The sequence below is a fragment of the Platalea leucorodia genome (assembly GCF_965183815.1).
Source record: "Platalea leucorodia genome assembly, chromosome: 2".
NCBI lineage: Eukaryota > Metazoa > Chordata > Aves > Pelecaniformes > Threskiornithidae > Platalea > Platalea leucorodia.
In genome coordinates, this window is record NC_138824.1 from 22546913 (window position 1) to 22568296 (window position 21384).

Sequence of the window (21384 nt, forward strand, 5' to 3'; positions counted from 1 at the left end):
GGTGCAAAGGCCCCAGAGGCCCCTAAGCCACAGATTGCTGCGTGATGGAACATATTTTTTTGGAAACATCTCAATATACTTGCTTGGTCCTTCTACTTTTCCTTGAGACACTTCTGTGGGTCTTCTCCATTGGAGACGGGCATCAACACAACCTTAACAAGACTAGATAGCCTCCTTCTCTCTTCAGCCATCTGCTGGGGACAGGGTGCTGGATTTACACACAGCTCATTGCAGATAATCACACAGCTGAACATGGGACTGAGTTGCACTCTTGCAGCTCCTCCCCTGTTGAGGGTCTGGCAGTGCTCCTTGCACCCGGGGATGCTGAAGATCAGAAGGAGGAACGCAACCCCCTCAACCTCCCCTCCTACCTCCTCACCCCAGGAAAAGGAAGGGTGAGTTTCTGACTATGCAATTTCACCTTTGCCTCTCCATCACATGTTTTTCTCATCCACGTTGTGTTTCAAAACAGCAATGCACAGCAGTGGACATGGCAGAGGTGGCACCCAGAGGAAGGCAGATTTTAGGAGCGGATGATCAGTGATGGGTGTTGGGCAAGAGAAAACTGCTCTAGTTCTGCCCAATTAACTCAGCAGCACAGAGCTGAATGCTGTTTTCTTTCTTTCCCATTTTCCCTCTTTGCAACACCAGCAAAATGTCAGCAACCCCATTATTACTTTACCCTCACAGCAACCTCTGAGCACAAAGCTCCCAATCATTAAAACCACTTGAGTTTGGCCTCTGGTCCTGGCTCTGCAGTCCCACTGTTTAATACAAATGATCAGATGTAATCGCTGCAGTGCCCAAGCAGCCCCAGCACAGCTCTCACTGCAGCTGCCAAGCAAACCGTGGCAAAGCAGTCCAACGAAAGCAAGGATGGATGTTCTCCCTAAAAAGAGGACTTGTGTGACAGCAGCTACAGCAGAGTCTGACTGGGGCCTCAGAGGCTTGCTACACCATGGAGAACAGGGCAAGAGGGATGAGAGACATGAGAAGAAGGAGGTGAGACCTGCTGTGTGTCAAGTGGCCAAGAGGGATGAGGCTGGAGCACAGCTTGCCATGGCAATGCAGTCTGGGGAGGCCTCAGCTGCAGCCAGTCCCGCCAACGTGACGCAGTGCCTCAACACAAATGCTGAACACATTGGCTGGACTGCGGTGGGCAAGGATGTGCTGAGCTGCACAGAGCCCAGACTTTGTGCCTGAAGGGGTATAACAGCCTGTTAGCCTTTGTCAGCAGCACAGGACACAGCCTGGGCAGTAAAGCATTTCTTATTCATTCACTTGGCCATCACGCAGACACCTCAGGAGCAAAGAGACACAGCTATGGAGCTGGGTTTGCTTCATTTAGGATTCAGCTATTGTTTGTGATACCGGCCACCCAGCAGCCCATGCGCACTGGCCAACAGAGCCATCAGCATCATTGCCTCGCTGCAGGGCGAGACTTACCACTTTCTGTTCCTTTTGACCAACGTGCTGCTTTTGACCCTGCCCGAGCAGGGGCTCTCCCCAGCAAAGGAGGTGAAATGGTGGTAAGGCAGGTTTGGAGCTGCTTGAGGAGCTGCGCTCAGCCCTGGGCCTCCCAAAACCTGCCTGCCTACAGACCTGCCTTGCGACTGACTCCAGTATTGAAGGCGATAATGCCTGACTCCAGTTCTGCTTTCATCTGGAGGGGTCATAAGAGCTCTCACTTGTGCAGGTTCCTTGGCATCTGACAAGCCAAGAGCTCAGCTACAGCTCTTTGCTCCGCAAAGTCACTGAAAAAGATCCTTGTCTCCGTCTGGCTATCCACTTTCATGACATTTATACAGACACAATTTTCTTTGAAAGCTCTGTACTGCTGCCAGGTCAAACTGAACTCAGGCAACATTTTACACTCAATGCGGAGGGGACACTACCAGCTCGACTGCTCTGTGTGCTCAAACCAAACAAGGCTAATAAGTAGTTACCAACAATTAACTTCCCATCTTGGGGGACATGTGAAGAGAAGCCAAACATGGGTCTGCTCTGATTAGGTATCATTCAGTGGGGTCATTGACAGGACAAGGGGTAATGGTTTTACACTAAAAGAGGGTGGATTCAGGCTAGATATAAGGAAGAAATTCTTTATGGTGAGGGTGGTGAGGCACTGGAACATGTTGCCCAGAGAAGCTGTGGATACCCCATCCCTGGAAGTGTTCGAGGTCAGGCTGGATGGGGCTTTGAGCAATCTGATCTAGTAGAAGATGTCCCTCCTCATGGCAGGGGGGTTTGACTAGATGATCTTTAAAAGTCCCTTCCAACCCAAACCATGCTGTGATTCTGATTCCATGATTATGGGGATGATGCAGTAAAGGGCACCCTTATAAAACTGGCCCATGTCAGCAGACCAGGAGGAGTGCTTGGGAAGATGGGATTAGGATGTCGTGTGATCTGGATTGACTGCAGAAATGGCCTGGAAGCAGAAAGACAAAATAACATGCAAAGTTTGACTCTCTTAAGGAAGACAACTGAGAGTGATATGGCAAGACTCTTCAGGCAAGCATCAGGTCATTACACAAGGTATAGTGACCATATTCTCTGTCTCTACAGTGGGACAAAAGTAACCTGGCTTCTGTAAAAACCGTGGGACACAGGAACACTTCCCAGGCTCTAGATCCAGCTGCCACATCCCAGCTGCAGTTTGTGATGGGATCTGAGTGCTCACCCCCTTCATTCCCTGAGATCCTGGTTTTGGAAGGATGGCCAGGTGCAAAGGACAGGGACGGAGATGTCACATACTCCAACAGCACCTGTGGAGAAGGCACTGGCCTCACTGCTCGCACCCAGCCTGGTGCGCAGCGAGGCTTTGCTGCAGAGCAGTATGCTTTTGAAATGAAGACATTTTTTCCCAGGCTACTGATGACTCCGTGAAAATTGTAGAATTCATATGTAGACCATAGTAGACCAATTGGAGGCCTTTAAAAACAGGCTAGGCAAATTCTGTCAGAAGGCATCCAAGCAGAAGAGTTACTAATTAATCTCCTTCAGCCTATTACATTTGATCTCTGATTGATAAAAAGCCAAATTCTTCACACATTTTCTTTTTCGGAAAGGGGCATTTTATTTATTAACACGCCAAAAAAAAATCCAACCCCACTCCTTTCAACTTGCCTTTGACTTCAGGAAATCATGATGATGCTGGGAACTTCCCTGTTAATGCTATCAGTGCTTGGAAACCAAATACCCTGAGGCCTTAAAAATGCCATCATCAGACAGGCTAAATAGGTAAACAGACATTCATGAACGAGAAAGCTGGCAGAATGCATTGGGTAGAAAAGTCTTTAAAAGAGATTCTCTTTAATAAAAGGCAATGATAACAACATGTGACCATAGCAACAGCGAAGTGAGATGCAGAATGAAAGAGGTAAATATTCCCTTTAGCAGATGGATGTCTCTCCTGTCTTCCATTGAAATTATGTGCTGAAAGACTAACATCAAAGATTTGTTCAGAAAATTGTTATCTCTGAACCCCCTGCACACACACAACTCCCCTGAGCCTCCAAAAAGCCTTTTTTTCATTTTACAATGTGAATGCTGTTTCACAGGGATGCATTTGGATTAGTTTTTAGAGAGCAAGCCTGGGAAATCTAGAGAACAGCGAGACTCCCTCCTGCCTGATCTCCTTCGGCCGTGATGCCGGGTCTCCCCGCCATCCCCAAGGAGACCCCTGCTATTCACTCCTTCAAGTAGCTTCAGCAGTTTGACCCCTAAATCTCTGCTTACCATCTCCAAGCTGGTGTTAAAGACTGAGGTTATGGAAACAGGGAAAGGGAATTCTTTGAGAAATAAATAACATAGCTGCCTGTTTTTCTCTGTGCTGCATTTGTTCCTCTTTGAAGGACAGAGGACACAGGAGTTTCTCTTACTTCTGAGAACCAGAGCCACCAGCCACGAGGCCGGGTCCACCATGGCCACACAAGCAGAGAAAAACTGTCCCACTGGCAAAACGAGGTCCTGCAGGCCTTTGATTTCAGTATTTACTCTTCCCTTTCTATTCCCTCCACGAAGTATTTCCAGGTGACCCTGTGTAGGTCAATAAATAATATATCATCCCCTGATGAAAAAAACCTAGCTACGTCAAAGGCGCCTTTCAGTCTGAGGCTGGCTGGAGTTTATCTCTTACCTTCAACTGGCAGTTTAGAAACATTACGACAATCAGATAACCAGGAATGAATAAGCACTTCGATGGTTCAATATCTCACTCCACAAGTGACAATAAAAAGCTCATAACTTTTCCAGTGGCACATTTATATGCGCAGCAGGCAGGGGAGGCAGAGTGGCAGGGTCTGCTGACGCCGGGGAAGGTGGCATGCACTGCCCGCATGCGGGCGACACATCTGCCGCTTAAAGGAGAGCCCACAAGCGCAGTTCTCCACAAAATGTGTCGGTCTCACCTGTAGAGCTTCAGACCACGCCTCCGCAGCCTAGGGTTTTTTTCCTGGGGACCTCATTAGGCTGCAGAACAAAAGGGCTTCCTTGTTCTTAACATTTTGCAGGTAGAAAAAATGGGGGTGGTGCACAGGTGTGGCAGGACAAGGTTATAATCCATAATTATATAAGTGGGGCCCCACTTCAGCCCCTCCGCGTATGCTGAGCTTGTCCCTCCATCTGACTGGCCTGACTTCCCATGGGAACTACAGTGGGAGTTCTATAAAACCTCAAGGAAAATGCATGGCTGTTTCTAATGGAAACAGGAGGGGGTGAGTTGTAATAGGCTGTAGTCATCCCTGAAATAAGTAACGGAGCAGTAGATCCACGACAGCTCTGGCAGCGGTGAGTTTAATTTGCCTCTGTGTGCAGATGTGCTGCATACAGATGGCAAGACTGGAAGCAGAGGAGGTGGGAATCTCACCGCTTTCCAAGAAACGCTCCTCAGGATGGTGCGGGAAGTGGCTTCAGCCAAATTTTCTGTTGGGGAACTTCATCTACACCAGAGGAGCCTTTTGGCTGCGTTATTAGTAATGCCTTGCTAACCCTCCTCCGAGTCACCTGTACAGAAGAAAACATTGTGCACATTCTGTAAGCAAAGACATTGCTTTTCAAGGTTTTTCAAGGTTTCCAAGCCTTTTCAGGCTTGAGGGGTGGGAGGGGTTGGTAACTGCTTGAACGGCAGTGGGGACCAGATTTTGCAGATCCAGATCTCCTCTTGCTAAGCAAAGGCACTAGTGTGGGCCCAAGGCCAAGGCACGTTTCTTTCTAGGTGGATGGGCAGAGTTGACAAACTGCCGTGTTTTAAGATCAGTCTGTATGACATAAGCCTGTGTGTGTCATGCTGCCCACTGTTACAACACAAGGTGTTAGTGATGACATTTAAAGTGGTCTCAGGGCTGTACGTTACCAGGGGTCTCAAGTCCCCCATTTATCTACAGGAGAATGTGCTGTGTTTGGCTGGGATAGAGTTAAATTTCTTCATAGTAGCTAGTATGGGGCTATCTTTTGGATTTGTGCTGAAAACAGCGTTGATAACACAGGGATGTTTTCGTTATCTCTGAGAACTTCTCAAACAGCGTCAAGGCCTTTCCTGCTCCTCGCCCCACCCCACCCCACCAGCGAGTGGGCTGGGGGTGCACAAGACATTGGGAGGGGACACGGCTGGGACAGCCCACCCAACTGACCAAAGGGATGTTCAATGCCATATGACGTCATGCTCAACAAGAAAACTGCAGCGCAAGGAGCTGCCCTGCTCCACCAGGTGGCGCTGTGGCACTGCAGCGCGCGCCCCACATCTCCAGGTGGACCCCCCCCAAAAAAAGGATGGTTGCATCTCCTGCATAACCTTTACCTCCAGTTAAAGCAGAGCCTCAGCTGTTAAGGAGTGGGGTACAGGACTTCTCGGGGACCCCCAGTTTGTTTTTTCCGGCTGGGTTGTGGGGTGGGAGGTGGCTGTGGTCATCCCCTACTTGAGGACACCAGGACCAGACCACCTGCTGTGGAAGGGCAGTCCCCAGGACATGATGCATACAAGCAATTTTGGTGTCATTCTTAGAGGCTGGGCTGTGCCATAGCTTGATGCATCAGGAACATGCAAGGCACACCAGGAATGGGCCTGCTGCAAGGAGAACCATGCTGTGGAGACCAACGCCATGATGGATCTGAAGACCACATGAGCCGGATGGTCCTGCTGGCACAAGGAGGTCAATGACGGGCACAGGATGTCTGCAGAGGTCTGTGCATCCTCTTGGGCTCCCAGCCAGCACGTTGCAAAGCACTGGCATGGGGGTGTCCTGAAGCAGGGTGAAGGAATAGAGAGTGAAGAGTTGGAGATGATGAAGTGATTTAGATGACGCTGGAGGGAAGAGGACGGGTGGGAAGAGATAAGCCTGTAAGGCTGAGCAGTAGGTTTGGGGAGAGAAAGGATGCTTGAGCGGGAGGGTGTGCAAATAACTGTAATGGACCAGGGGAACATGGACACACATGTGCAGGCTAGCTGATTTGACGGTGAAGGTGAAGGAAAGCAAATGCCATCTTTTGCAGAAAGGGAGAAGGGTGAGGAAGAAAGGAGGAAGAAGGAAAATGTGACCAAAAGGGGAAGGCAGAAAACATTTCCCAAAAGCAAGGGCTGGTGCCAAGGCTAGGTGGGCACGGGAAAGCTGCCGGGAGGGCAAGAGCTGGAATTTTTGAAATGGGGCATTCTCGGGTGTGGGGAGGGGGCGAGTGGCTGCTGTTGATAGATCTGCCCCCTAAAAACTACTTTATGCTCTGTGATTCTTCTTTGGCAAAAGAAAGGGTAATTTCATCTGAGAGGAGGTGCCAGAAGGCTGGTATGTGTGTAAGGACTGAGATACTCTTCTGTTACCCTGGACATAGGTCCTCATGCTCCCATCCAGGCTGCCCTGGCACAAAATTAGACCAACACAACTGCAACTGCGAGTACTTGAGACCCATTTTTCATTCTCAGGAGCTGGGAGTCTTTTCTTGAGAATTGTAAAAACTTGTTGAAGAGAAGATCCAGAGATGTTACAATCGGTCTTTCTGACAGTGCTGAATTATTCATAGAGCACATTCTTATAGCTTTATTTAGTTACATTTTAAATGGCCAATAAAACAAATGCACTGCCTAATCTGTCTTCCAGAAAGCTCTGCTGATATACATCTGAAGTTTTAATTTTGCAGCTCTCACAAGCATTTCTTGTCCTCTTTGAGATGATTTGGGCTTAAGTTTGAACAAAATGAGCAAAATTCATAAACTCATAGCTCTCAGTGAGTTTGAACTTTCAATATTGGCAACATACCGGTGTTGTTTAAGTTCAGTCTGGTGCAATAACTCTAGCTAACATATAGTAATATCTCTAAAACCATTCAGTGTTACAAATACAAGCAATAGGAGAGTGAGCAATAAAAAAAATCAATCATTCTCTGACTCTCTTTGCTTCTTTGGGGAATCGCCTGTTAGCATGGAGATTGCCCTTTGCATGGTACGTGATGTATCCTGGACTTTGAAAAGCTTGAGAATAAATGGGCTTAAACTTGAATAAGTTGAGGCTGGCAATCAGAATTTGAAGAGCGCTGTGAAAAGTGAGAGCCTGGGACAGAGTCTTCCTGGACAAGCAGGAAAAACAGACCCAAGTTGTCTCCCTTGATGACTTGAATGACTTACGGAAAGGATGAGGAGTTTGTCAGCCGTGACAGCAGGGGACGTGCTGTAGGCCTCTGCTCCTGGAGCCACTCAAGTTTGCTGATTAAAGCATGGGGTTACTCAAATGAGGAATAAAATGAGAAAGGTTCGTTTCTACTTTCTGAGGAATGGAGAGGAGGTCGCATGGGTGGTGGCACTTCCCAGGTGCTGTCAGTGTTCTTAGCGATGTCTTCTCTGTTATTGCATAGGGTTTGTAGGACAGCAGTGTGTACAGCCCCCTCCCTCCTCTCTTCCTTCCTTCCTTCCCTCTCCGGAGCACGTACCAGCAGTAATTCCCCTCTGCTGAACCCCAGGGGCCTCACCCAAGCTTTCGTCAGGGATGTGGCAGCTGACTGCATGGCTTTGTGGCCAACAAGATGCTGCAGAACCCACAGGGGATGTCCATGCACCCGTGCTCATGCATCCTGACTGCTAACCTCACACCATCTCCACCACCTGATGGCAGAGATGTTGCTGGTTGTGGAGGAATGTGAAGACTTGCCAGTGCTGGATCCTCTTCCAGGTTGCAAGAAAGGAGTGTGCTGTACTGGTTACAGGCTGTTCTTCATCTGCTTATCCCCTCCAAGCTAGCTTGACCCCTTCTGCCCCTGCTGTCTCCAGTCTGTCTGTCTCCTAGTGCCCTCCTCCTCCTTCCCCCATACCTTTTATCCTTGGATGAACTTATTTCTCTCTGGCATTCGAAGAGAGACACTTCCTTTCCCTCCTTGCTTCTCTGTGCCAACAGGAGAAGTATCAAAAGCAGAGGGTTGAGAGGCTTTCTGGCCTCTGGTCCACGGCACCCAGGAGCTGAAATAAACTATTGCTGAGGAAGTCCTGCTCCGACATCGACCTGTGGATGAAGCGTGGGTCATTGTCCCCTAGGGATGACCTGTGTGCAGGATGGGCAGTGCACCAGGGACGTGCCGGGACAGAGCAGGCTCAGCACCGGCATAAAGTATGCACAGAGGTGCTGCGTGCTGAGAAGCCTCTGGGGAACATGTGAGATCTGAGAAAGCAGAGGCTGATAAATTTCAAAAGCACTGATGATTTGTGGTGGTGTTTTGAGCTCAGAACTTCTACTGTTAGGTCCTGCGATGTACAAAACAGTCATCTGCAAAACATTTCCACCTAATTTAGTTCTTGGAAACAGCTGAAACACCACAATCCTGTTACTAATAATGAGTTCAAGGCAGACCACCAGCATGGGAAACTCAGTTCAAATGGTGCCTACTTGGCAAAACTGTAAAGCCACCAAAATCACAGGGATGGTGTAAATGAGAGCCTAAGCTACAGGTGGCATCATGTGGAGCATACTTTGAAGTGACAGCTACAAGTCTGCTAGATAAGCTAGTGCCATCATGCTCCCTTCGTCCTTGACATCCACTAGCAATGAGTCATTAATAGCAGTTATTTAAATTAAAAAAAAAAAAAAACAACCAACTAAACAACCTTTTATTAAGTCATCAAAAAAAGCACATTTTCCCAAGCTGAGTCACCCCAGCATGACTGTCCCTCTGACTAACGAGGTTCTTGTGCCACAGTCCCTACCACAGCGTCTCTGCTCTGCTGATCTTCCTGCTGCCTTGCTCATTACTGCTTTATCCTTTGCTGGCTTTGATGTGTAACAACTGAAGCGAGGCCGAGGGAATGATCTGCCTGCATTTAATGCCAAACATGGTGTGGTTTGTACTGGTTCTTATTGGTCGGGTGAGGTACATTTTCTGGACAAGACTGAGAAAGAAACAGTAGAAAGAAAATAAACCTAGTGCCAGTGTATGTCTGGCTACTTCTCCAAGATGAAATGGGACACAGCAAATAACTCCCACAAGGAGACAGGGCAAAGTGGCCTTGCTCAATCTGCATCAGCACAGTTCACTTCACCCTCCTCCTACTCATTCGAAGAGAGATGCTCCCCAGCTCAGGACAGTCCTTTTAGGCAAGGCTGAGCCTTTCCCCCCTGTACAGACACTTCCTGCAAGGAAGGTTTTATTTGTGTCTAAATTTATCAGCTTTAACTCTGTGCTGGCTTTTTTCCAGGGTAGGCATTAGATGCAGGTGGCCTTGAAATGGACTGAGCCAAAATTGCTTTGCTCCATTTCCAAGCATGAAATAAGGGGAACTACCACGGTTTTCAGCATTAGCGGCTTCAGAGGACCCACTTCTGGGGAAACGTTTGCATCCCCGAGGCTGCTGGCCGATGTGACTGGCATGCCAGGAGTACTCATGCAGCTTTTGAACCCCACGCAGCTTTGGCCAGCTTCTAAACCTCAGTGCGCACTTGTTTGGCAGAGAGGTCTCAGTAGCCCCCATCTCTTTCCTCCCTGAGCCTGCTATGTGCAGACACATCCCTCTGCACAGCTTCATTGCCCCCACAACCACTCACAGGTCCAGTCTCCATCCTGCAGGGCTGGGCTTGAGCTCTGAGCCAGCAGCTTCTCCCTGTCCACCTGTGACTCCCAGCTGCTGCTGCCACAGGAGTGACCTGTCCCAGCACTAAGCAGGGCTGCAGGTAAGAGGGCAGCCCTGGGAACTGGGCAGGAGGATGGGTGAAGTGGCCGTGAGAGGCAGGTGGTGCCAGAGAGATGGGAAAAGCAGGGCAGGTGGGGAGAGCTGGGCAGAGACACTGAGTACGGAGGTGTGTGATGGCTGTGGCATGCTGAGAAGAAATGAGGGGCACTGGGAGCTGTTGGCATAGACAGCCCTCAGGGTGATGTTTGCCAGCTTCTTGGGAACCCAAATGTCCTTTTACCTGAGTGGGATTGGTACATGTTGTTTTTGCATAACAAATTTTTCCAGGGTATTTCTTGTAAGGCCTGAGTGTGGTGGGCTGAGTGCCCCTTAATAGGACCAGCTTTTGAAGGGATAAGATGTACTTTCAACTAATTGCCTGTGTGCTCAGAGTCGCTCCTCATTTCTCAACTCCTCGAGCAGTGGCCCTGTCAGGACGGCAGAAGTACTTGCTAGAGCTTTCAAGGAAATGATACAGAGAACGGACTGACATTGTTACCATCCATAGAGAACAGTCTATTTAAAATAACATCATTAAAGGCCCCAGTTACTAATTACACTTTATTAGTTGGTGGATATGAATTTTCTGAAGAAGCAGCATATGTAGGGCTATTGCTTATACCAAATCCACAGCATGAAGCGTTACTATGAATATTATGTTAGCATGTGAAATATACGACTGAAGGTTGTCAGCAGCTACTGAAAGTGTGGTCTTTTCTGAAGACAGACAAATCTTCTTGTTCTTTTTCTCCATCTTTTCACTCATGCAGGGAAAACATCAGTAGCAATGAAGCATACGGGTGCTGGGGGCTACCTGAAGTGGCGGTAAACCTTGACTGGTGCAAAAGAGATGGTTGATTACTGAGTGCTAAATAAGCCCAACATCTCATAAATGAATCTCTGTCCTTGTCTGAATTAACAGTAATTTCCATGCAAGCGAGAAGTGTGCATCTTCCAATAGCCTGCCGTGCAATCCCAAGCACTTCTCTTTCCTTAAGGTCGTGGAGCTGCTGGAGGCTGCATCTCGCAGGAGCTGTGTCTGTTTACCTGTGGGAAGGTTCTGCTGTTCCTGCGTGGCTCGGGGGGGCCTGCGTTCCCTGACTGCTTGTGTATCCCCTACTTTCCCCCCGAGGGTTGATTTGGTGGGGTGAGAGAAGGGTGTCTCTGGCTCTCGAGACCTGGGAGAGGCTGATGTGGCGTCGTCCCTTCCCCAGGGGAATAAGGGAGGAGGTGGTGTGGGGTGAAGAGAGAGCATCCTACCAACAGCCCCTGGAAAGCCCAGCCCCTGCCCACTGGAGGCCAATCCCTGTCCTCAGCCCCCTCACATATGTGCCCCACCATCTCCCCCCACACTCCTCCCTCCCTACCACCTGCCTGCTGCCTGCACGAGAAGTGAATTTGCCTGCACAGCTTTGAGCCAGCTCTGGCATTTCCAAAGCTGCTGAGAAACCGTTTCTTACTGAATAGATGTGCTTATGAAAGCAAAACCGTTACCTGGATCCCCGAGAGCCGGGAGACACAGGCACAGTTTTAAGTCCACTGGCTTGTGAGTGCTGTACTTTGCACCTCCAAAGAATGTGACTCTGGGCTTATTTGTGAACCCAGAAAGCTCAAAAGAATATTTTCTACGGCATCATATTCTTGGAACAGTCACACGCCCCTCCACCACAGTCTTTGCTAATTCTCTTTCGTTCTGCTGGTGAAAATCATTACTTAAAATACAGTTTAAAAAAATTCTAAACAGACAAATGGAAGAAAAAAACTCCCCATGACATCAGCCAAACAGATACTAATAGACAGATATCAAAGGGATGCTGCCTTCAGCTATACACTTGAAATACTGCTGACGTCAATCTGGGGCACATTTTAGCCTCCTATGCTTTGCATTTAGGAAGCTGAAGTACATTACATATAATTGGTTCCACCTACATACAATTTGTTGAGGAGAAAAGCAACAAGATGCAGGTTCTCACCACGACTGTAGGCACAAGGCATATTCCCAACACCCCAGCAGCTTTCCTGCAGACAGGCCTTGGATGAGCACCCACAGGGGAGTGCTGGTAGGAGCTGCCACAACTCCCAGCCACCACCTCCTGGTCCTTCCCCACCCGAACCACAGACAGGGACTGACTTCAGTATGTGCACGGGAGGGACCACAGTCCCATACTCACATACCACATCCAGCAGATGACGAGGGGGACACAACTTTTTACCAGGGCCTGTAGTGACAGGACAAGGGGCAATGGTTTTAAACTGAAGAGGATTTGAGTATAGACTGGACATAAGGAAGAAATTCTTTACAATGAGGGTGGTGAGACACTGGAACAGGTTGCCCAGAGAAGTTGTGGATGCCCCATCCCTGGAAGTGTTCAAGGTCAGGTTGGATGGGGCTTTGAGCAACCCGATCTAGTGCAAGATATCCCTGTCCGTGGCCTGTCATGGGCTGAATGATCTGCAAAGGTCCCTTCCAACCCAAACCATTCTATGATCCTATGAACTTTCACTTGCATTTTCAGCCCAGGAGCTGAGTGGGAGCTATCCTGGACCTTACAGATTGCTCAAGAAAATATTGATATTGCTGAAGAGAGTTTTTCCTCACAGCTGTCCCAGTGCTGATGGCACTGACATACTGACTCAGCTGGGTGCCAGAAAGCATCCATGGTGGACACAGGACCAAGAAGGTGGCAACCCCCGGGCACTTCAGCACTTGGACCCCAGGTTCATATGACTCAGCTGACAGCATTAGTGATGGAAAAAATATGTTGAAGGCCCTTTCTAAGAAATGTGTGACTGCTCTCTTGATCGCTTTAATCAGAAAACAGGTTAATCGAAATAAATAATATTGCTACAGTATTTATAGCTGCACTAATGTTATCCCAGCAGGCAGGTCAGGATCCCATGTGAGCTGATAGGAGGAAAGGGAGGCAGACAGGAGCACACTGCTCCTCTGGTGGAGAGGAGCAGGGACTCCTTAGCAAGAGCCTTACAGTGAGAGGCTTCATGCTGGCAGGGAGTTGGCAAAAGCTCTGCCTTGCCAGTGCCCCCACCTTCCTAGAAGGACAGGGCTTAAATGTTTTTGCACCCCTCAAGCACACTGCAAATTATCCCCCCGGACCCTTCAGGAAGATTGTGTGGCAAGAGTTATCGGCCCACTCTTGCTGTGCTGTCTTGTACTCCCCATGTGGAGATGGTAATGCCAGAGGGTTTCATAAAAACCTTCATGCTTATCTGCACATTTTGAAGAAGTAAATGCCCAGTTCTCTGAGGTGGTCCCACCGAAGTCATTCCCCCAGAGAGGTGGGGGATGCTGAAGTGGGCTGTAGAGAAGTAGCATGAAGACATTCTGTCTTCCCACTGCTCTTCTGGTTGAGTTGTAGCAGGATATTCTACTTGTGTTGTCTCATTTTAAGGTGCCTCTCCTGTTCCCTCTTTCCAGTTGCTGTTTTTCCGAAGCAGAAGAGCTGCCAGGGCCTCTCCAACCTCCTAACAGCAAAAGCCTTTCTTGGAGAGACACTAGCAGGGTGACTCAGGGAACTCCCAGAGGGTACCTAGACTGAGCTGACAAAACATAGTGTTTGCGTGTTGTTTCTCCAAGTTATTCTGTGATCCTCCCGAAAATACCCCACAGCAGCCCATCGTTGCCTTGCAGCCATCAGCTCTCATGGCACTCACGCCAGCAGAGCTTCTCCTTCCCTCCACACTCCCCTTCCAAGCAGCCGCATACGGGTGAGCACTCCTCCACCCCTCACATGCTTCAGGTCGGCAAAACCAGCTCAAGAGCAGGAGAACAAAGGACAACTCCGAACCAGCCATTGAATCAGATGAACCCTTTGCTTCGTAGGGATCTCACATGACAACTGATTTTGGGCTCTTGCAGACCTACAGAGAAAAGGTTGTGTGTGCGATGTACTGGGGCTCTGACTCTTCACACACAGCGGGAGCTCCTGACCTTTGCTGAAGGCAGCAGGCAGTACAGGTAGGTTGGAACTTTTGGAAATTGGATCTTTTACTGTTCGACTGTATCTGAAGGGAAGCTGGCCTATATCTGAAGACAGCAGGCAGAAGAGGGAGGAATGAAGTTACATTTGTGGTCACTCTGACCTACGAAACCAAACAGCCCAATGCGAGCATTGCAATGTAGTATCTTTGTCTCCTACAGACTTCATAGACATAGAATCACAGAATACCAGGTTGGAAGGGACCTCAAGGATCATCTGGTCCAACCTTTCTAGGCAAGAATTTGCACAGTCTAGGCAAGATGGCTCAGCACCATGTCCAGCTGAGTCTCTGCCCTTCGTGAAGCCGTGTTGGCTTTTCCCAATCACGTGCTTCATTTGACTTGTGATGGCCCCCAGGAGGATCCGTTCCATAACTTTCCCAGGGACTGAAGTAAGACTGATGGGCCTATAATTACCCAGATCCTCCCTTGAGCCCTTCTTGTAGATAGGGGTAACATTCTCCTTCCTCCAGTCCTCTGGGACATCCCCCGATCTCTATGACTTCTTGAAGATTATGGAGAGTGGCCCCGCAATGACATCAGCCAGCTCTCTCAGCACCCTCAGGTGGATGGCGTCAGGGCCCATTGATTTGTAGGGGTCAAGCTCCTGTAATAATTCACGTACTAACTCCTTCTTCAGTGATGGTGGGTGTATGTTTGGATCATCCTGGATTTTCGTTCCCAACACCTGGGATCCAACAGTGTTGGTAAAGACAGAGGTGAAGCAAGTGTTGAGAACCTCTGCCTTTTCAGCATTGTTGGTGACTGATTCACCTCTACTGTTTAACAGTGGGCCTATGTTTTCCTTCTGTTTCCACTTGCAATTTACATACCTGAAGAACCCTTTCTTGTTATTTTTGACATCTCCGGCCAGTTCCAATTCAAGCTGAGCTTTTGCCTTTCTAACTACATCTCTGCACACTCTGGCAATGCCCTTGTAGTTCTCAGTGGACAATCTTCCACTTCTCCATCTCTGGTACGCATCTCTTTTGGTTTTAAGCAGACCCAGGAGCTTGTGGTTGAGCCAAGGGGGCCTCTTGTTCCGCTTACTTCCCTTTCTTTTATAGGGGATAAACTGGTTTTGTGCTTCCAAGAGAGCATTCTTGAAGAACTCTCAGCACTTGCTGGCTCCTTTATCCTCCATGGAAGCTTCCCACAGAATCTCTCCCAACTGAGCTCTGAGCGAGCTGAAGTTTGCTCTTCTAAAATCTAGAACCCTTGTCTTGGTCCTAACCTTCAGCATGCTCAGCCAGATCCCGAACTCCACAATATTGTGGTCACTGCAGCCAAGGTTGTTACTGACCAAGATATTACAAAGCAGGTTTTCTTGGTTTGTGAATAGCAAGTCCAGCAGTGCCTCCTTCCTGGTTGGCTCATCTAACATTTATAAGAGGAAAGAGTCCTCTACTCATTCCAGGAACTTGATGGATGACATGCAAGCTGCTGTATTGTTCTTCCAGCAAATGTCTGGGTAGGTGAAGTCACCCATGAGAACCAGATTCTGTTGACCAGAAGCTTGCCTTAGTGTCCCAAATATTGCTTCATCGGCTTTATCATCATGGTTTGGAGGTCGGTAGCAGATGCCCACTGTAAGGTCCTGCTTGGAGATGACTCAAGGTTTGAGTCATTTGAGTTGATATACTCAAGGTTTTCCCTAATATAGAGTGCAACTCCTCCATCTCTTTTTCCCTGCCTGTCTTTGCGAAACAGCCTATAACCGTCCATCGTGATTCCTCAGTTATGTGAGTTGTCTCACCATGTCTCAGTTACTCCTATGATATCATAACCTTCAGACTGGGCACGGAGCTCCAGTTCCTCCTGTTTGTTTCCCAGACTGTGTGCATTTCTATACATACACTTGAGGTGGTTGCTCTGCTGGTACACATCTTGGGAGACAGCTAATGAATATTTGTCACCGCTCTGGTTGGCCTGACTTACTCCCCAGTTGGATGTGATGGCATGAGTATTTCTGTTTTGGACCCCATCCCCCAAGTCCTTCAGTTTAAAGCCTGCTTCACCAAGTTAGCCAGCCTGTTGCTGACTTGGATTTAAAAAAATGGTTTTCAACGCTAGGTCTCGCTGAATCTTTTACTTGTCTGTGCCTTAAAATAAATGTGCTGCTAACCCAGGCTCAGTCTGGCTGTCTCTTTGGGGAGATTCTAGCTGACCCTCTGGAAGGGAATGTTACCTCTGCCCTGTCTGCTGGGGGACACGAACACCCTTGCCCAGATGAGAGCTTGGCTACTGACCTGTGGGCCCAGGGTGGCAGCTGGGGCTCTGCAGAGCCATAGGGAGATGAAAAATAGGTGCCCCAGCTGTCCGGCATCGAGCTCCTCAGGGATCCCGTGGTGGCAGGCAGCACCTCCTGCTCCCCCCTGCAGGCACTCATTGCTGCACCGCCACATCTGGGCGCTTCTCAGTCTTTAATTACATCTCTCCTGTAATATACCTCAGATAAGGACATTTCATGTGAAGTGGGAGTAATTCACAGAAAGTCTGTTAAGTGACTGAGGCACTTGCAATGCAGGCTTCCAGCACCTGTCCCCTCTTATCTGTCTTCCCCCGGAATAAAATACAGTCCACAGTGGCACAGACAGAGCAGGGAAAAGATGCTTAAACCCAGACTCCTGCCCTCTGAGCGGAGAGCTGCACTGAGCAAGCCAGAATGCTGCAGAGAGCAAGTGACTCAAACCTGCCATCTCTTTTCAAGATGTCTCCAACCTGCAAGGGGGTGCCCATGTCCACACGTGGCTTGGTGCTCGCGCTGAGGCACTGGCCAGGGGATGGGAGGCCAGCTCAGCATGTGGCCTGAGCACTCCTCCTGCTGAACTGGGGCACGGTACAACAAATAACACAGCACACAGGTGGAAACTGAGAAAGGGGAAATCTTCTCATACCTAAGCGGTGTTGGCCTCTTGGCTGGAGGGATGGGAGTCCTGTTCCTGGTCTCTTTATATAATTTAGGCATAATAGACTAGGGTAGAAACAAATCTGTAAGGGAGGCAATGGTTGACTTTAACATTGCTCCCTGCCAAAATCTCTGGCAAGGCTCTGGGGCACAGGATAGGAGCACTTTGAGGTGGAGGCCTTCTTCACCCCCACCCCCAAGGACTTTTCATTTCATTCCAGACAGTGCACATCTCCGCTCAAGTTTCGGTATCACTGTCAAGACTGCTTGAAAGGAGCTTTTAGCATTTTCAATACAATCTGATTCTCACAGAGTCTCTAACTACTACGGGAAAACACGGCTGGCAGCTGCTGTGTGTCCAATGCTGCCCGTGCTACCTGCATACCCGCTGCTCATCACGGCCCAGAGGCCTTTTCTTGCTTTCTTTCTGGTATTTCTACCTTGAATAATAGAATCATCCATCTTGGTAGTCTGGCAATTTGTAAAACATCAATCAATTAACTAAAAGAGATGGGTTAACCACACAGACCTGAGCCATCGTGGTGCTAGCGTGCCTGTCTACTAGCGCGACCACTATACTGTTGCCTGGAGAACTTTGTCTCTCCCTGGTACTTTCCTGCAGTCATTGATTTTTCTAGAATTATTTGCCAGAAGAACAGGTTATAATTTTTCAGTGTTAAAGAAGAGGGGGACAGTCTGTTTTGCTAATAGCATGCACGCAATCCTCAGCTGCTTGGAGAGTGGTGAAGAGCCCTGGTCCCCCATGTCTGCTGCACCAAGTCCCGCCTGCTCCCCGTGGATGGCAGCGAGCTGACAGACCGCTTACCTTTCCCTTGCCTCATCAGACATATTTGAGGGGCTGACACAAGCCTGTCACCTAGCCGGCTGGTGTAAACCATGCCGGGAGGGATCCTCAGACATGGCGAGTGAGCATTTGTGACTGGAAGTCCGAGTCACTGCCTACTCCAGACAAGCAAACTGTGGCAGAGTGGTTGAATAATTCATATTAAATGGAAAGATATTTGTGGACGCAACCGCAAAATCCTTTCCATGGGTTTATCATCAGCTCTAAAAATAAGTGCCTGCCTACTCAGGTCTTTCTGCCTTTGATGACAGCTGTAATATTTGTGGGACTGTAACACATCCATTTAGCCTCAGAGCTGGAAGTGTGATTTAAGAGGTTAGAGGAGCACCTAAAGAAATGCAAACACTGGATGGACTCGGCTGCTTTGGATCGCTGCTCAGTGCAGCCAGGTGGGAAGCGGAGCCAGCTCTCGGCTTTGTGCAGATCTGCAGCACGGTAGCACAGCCTTGGGGCTGCCCTAAGGCAGGTGGGCTGGTCGCAGCCAAGGCATCGCACTTGGATGCTGACCTTAATTTCAATGACGTTGTGCACAGCAGAGGGCTCGGAGGTCAAGCCAGCTGCAGACTCCTGGGATATTTGCTTATACCAAGAGTATGCTCTAGTTTAGGGTGTTTCTAAGAGATCTATACACCACCAGAGCACTGCAAGGCACATTGACCAGAACTAAGGCACTAGCACTGGTACCAGGGTTAATATTTTGATATCATACCTGGAATGAAAACATCCTGCCATTATTTAACTCTGCCCCACCTCTGACCATTCTCCCTGTGCTGAGGTTTAAGCGCCCCTAATGGAAGCTTCTGGGAAAAGTCCCAGTGTAAACGTAATGAAGGACTATAAATAATCAGCAAAAATGGGCACTGACGTGTGTTTTGATAGAGCTATTGGAGGAAGATTTTTTTTTTTAAATGGAAAATATGAACTAAGATGCAAGTAAAATGAGATTTAGCGTAAAAAAAATGCATAGTCCCCTCTGTACAGGGGAAGTGCTCTAATAAAAACCTGAACTATTCGAAGAGCTTGTGAGGGCAGTGATGTTAAGGAGACAGCCCTGGGATTTGAGGCAAAGTCACTGACACTTGGCAGGGAGCTAGTTTTTCCATCTTCAGCTCTCAGACATGGTTTTCACTCCCCAGTACTTCAAGGAAAATGAAAATTATGAAAACTTTAAACAACTAGTGAAAACATTTGTTTGGGTCTCCTCCTTTACCCACCTGCCAGCACGCATGAAGTGTGGAGAAACTTGATGACCTTTGAGACTCCTGCACTTTGCTCAGGTTTGGTTCAGAATCTGCTGCAGAAACAGCATGGAGGGAAGGCTGTGGGTTAGGCACAAAATTCAGGGAAAGCTTTCCCACAGTACAGTGTCTCAGGTGAGGAAAGCTGCCCTGCAGCGAGGAGGAGCCGCTGGGCGCAGAGAGCGAGGAGAGGATCCCGTGCAGCCCACCGGTGTGACAGCCAGCACCCCAGCACATCACTGGGGGCCAAGACCCCAAACCTTGCTGCGCTCCAAAGCAAAAGCAACCCGTCTGCTCGGCTCATCAAACTCCTGGGCTCAGCACCTCCTGCCAACCTATCTGCCATCGCTGATCTGGATTTCGTTCTTGCTTCTATGGTAAATGTCAGGGGAAGAGTTAAATACCTTCACCTCTAGTTTCCCAGCCTTCAAAGCTCTGGGAAACATACTTCTCTCCCACGACATGGTTGGCAGCAGCAGGAACCAGGAGAGGGGTGTCCTGAGCCCCTGGCAGCACACCAGGGAGCCACGGGCAGGAATGCTGAACAGCCACAACCCCCTTAGACCTCCCAGTTAATCCAACCTGTTACCAAGAACAGTAATGCCAAACCACAGGGTTTCCATTATTTAGGGATTTTTGACCCACTGGGGATCAAGGATGAAACCTTTCCCTGTCATTCATGGTTAGGTCTCCCCCAGGCTGGGAGACTCAATTAGCCAGGGCAGGCTGTCACCCCAGGCCCTTGGGCAGCTGCTGGCTGGCAGGCAGGGTCCAGCACAGCAGCAGCCAAGGACTAGAAGCCTCCTGAGCATCCCCGGAGCCTCACAGAGAGACCTCACGAGCCGGACGGCTTCAGTGCCACCTAGCATCTCTGTACAGCCCGGCATTCAGTTTGTGTGCTTTCCCTTTGGAAACACAGAAGATGAGAGTATGATCTAGAAAAGAGAGGATTTTCTAAACAGAAGCAGCTGCTTTCCCTTCCTCCAAGATCTCAGCAATAAATATGGACTGTCTGCACCCTTTGCATCATGGCTTGTCAAAACCACAGGTTTCAGGTTTCCCCCTGAGCTGGAAGACAAGGACGGGAGCAGAATGAGGCCCCCATAGAATCATAGAATCGTCAAGGTTGGAAAAGACCCTTAAGATCATTGAGTCCAACCGTTAACCTATCACTGCCAAGTCCATCTATACCATGTCCTCGAGCACCACATCTATCCGTTCTTTAAATACCTCCAGGGATGGAGACTCAACCACTTCCCTGGGCAGCCTGGTCCAATGCTTGACCACCCTTTCGGTGAAGAAGTTTTTCCTAATATCCAACCTAAACTTCCCCTGGTGCAGCTTGAGGCCATTTTCTCTCGTTCTATCACTCGTTACTAGGGAGACAAGACCAACCCCCACCTGGCTACAACCTCCTTTCAGGCAGTTGTAGAGAGCAATAAGGTCTCCCCTCAGCCTCCTTTTCTCCAGGCTAAACAACCCCAGCTCCCTCAGCCGCTCCTCATAAGACTTGTGCTCCAGACCCTTCACCAACTTCGTTGCCCTCCTCTGGACACGCTCCAGCACCTCGATGTCCTTCTTGTAGTGAGGGGCCCAAAACTGAATACAGTACTCGAGGTGCGGCCTCACCAGTGCCGAGTACAGGGGCACTATCACCTCCCTGGTCCTGCTGGCCACACTATTCCTGATACAAACCAGGATGCCATTGGCCTTCTTGGCCACCTGAGCACACTGCTGGCTCATGTTCAGGTGGCTGTCGACCAACACCCCCAGGTCCTTTTCCGCCAGACAGTTCTCCAGCCACTCCTCCCCCAGCCTGTAGCGTTGCATGGGGTTGTTGTGACCCAAGTGCAGGACCTGGCACTTGGCCTTGTTGAACCTCATACAGTTGGCCCCGGCCCAACGATCCAGCCTGTCCAGATCCTTCTGCACAGCCTTCCTACCCTCCAGCAGATCAACACTCCTGCCCAACTTGGTGTTGTCTGCAAACTTCCTGAGGGTGCAACTCGATCCCCTCATCCAGATCATCAATGAAGATATTGAACAGGACCGGCCCCAGTACTGAGCCCAGGGGAACACCACTCGTGACCGGCTGCCAACTGGATTTGATCCATAATCCAAGGGGAAATGGTTAGCAACCTGCTATGCCATGTAGACACACACAAGTCTATGAGGCCGGATGGGATCCACCCAAGGGTACTGAGGGAGCTGGAGGAGGTGCTCACCAAGCCACTT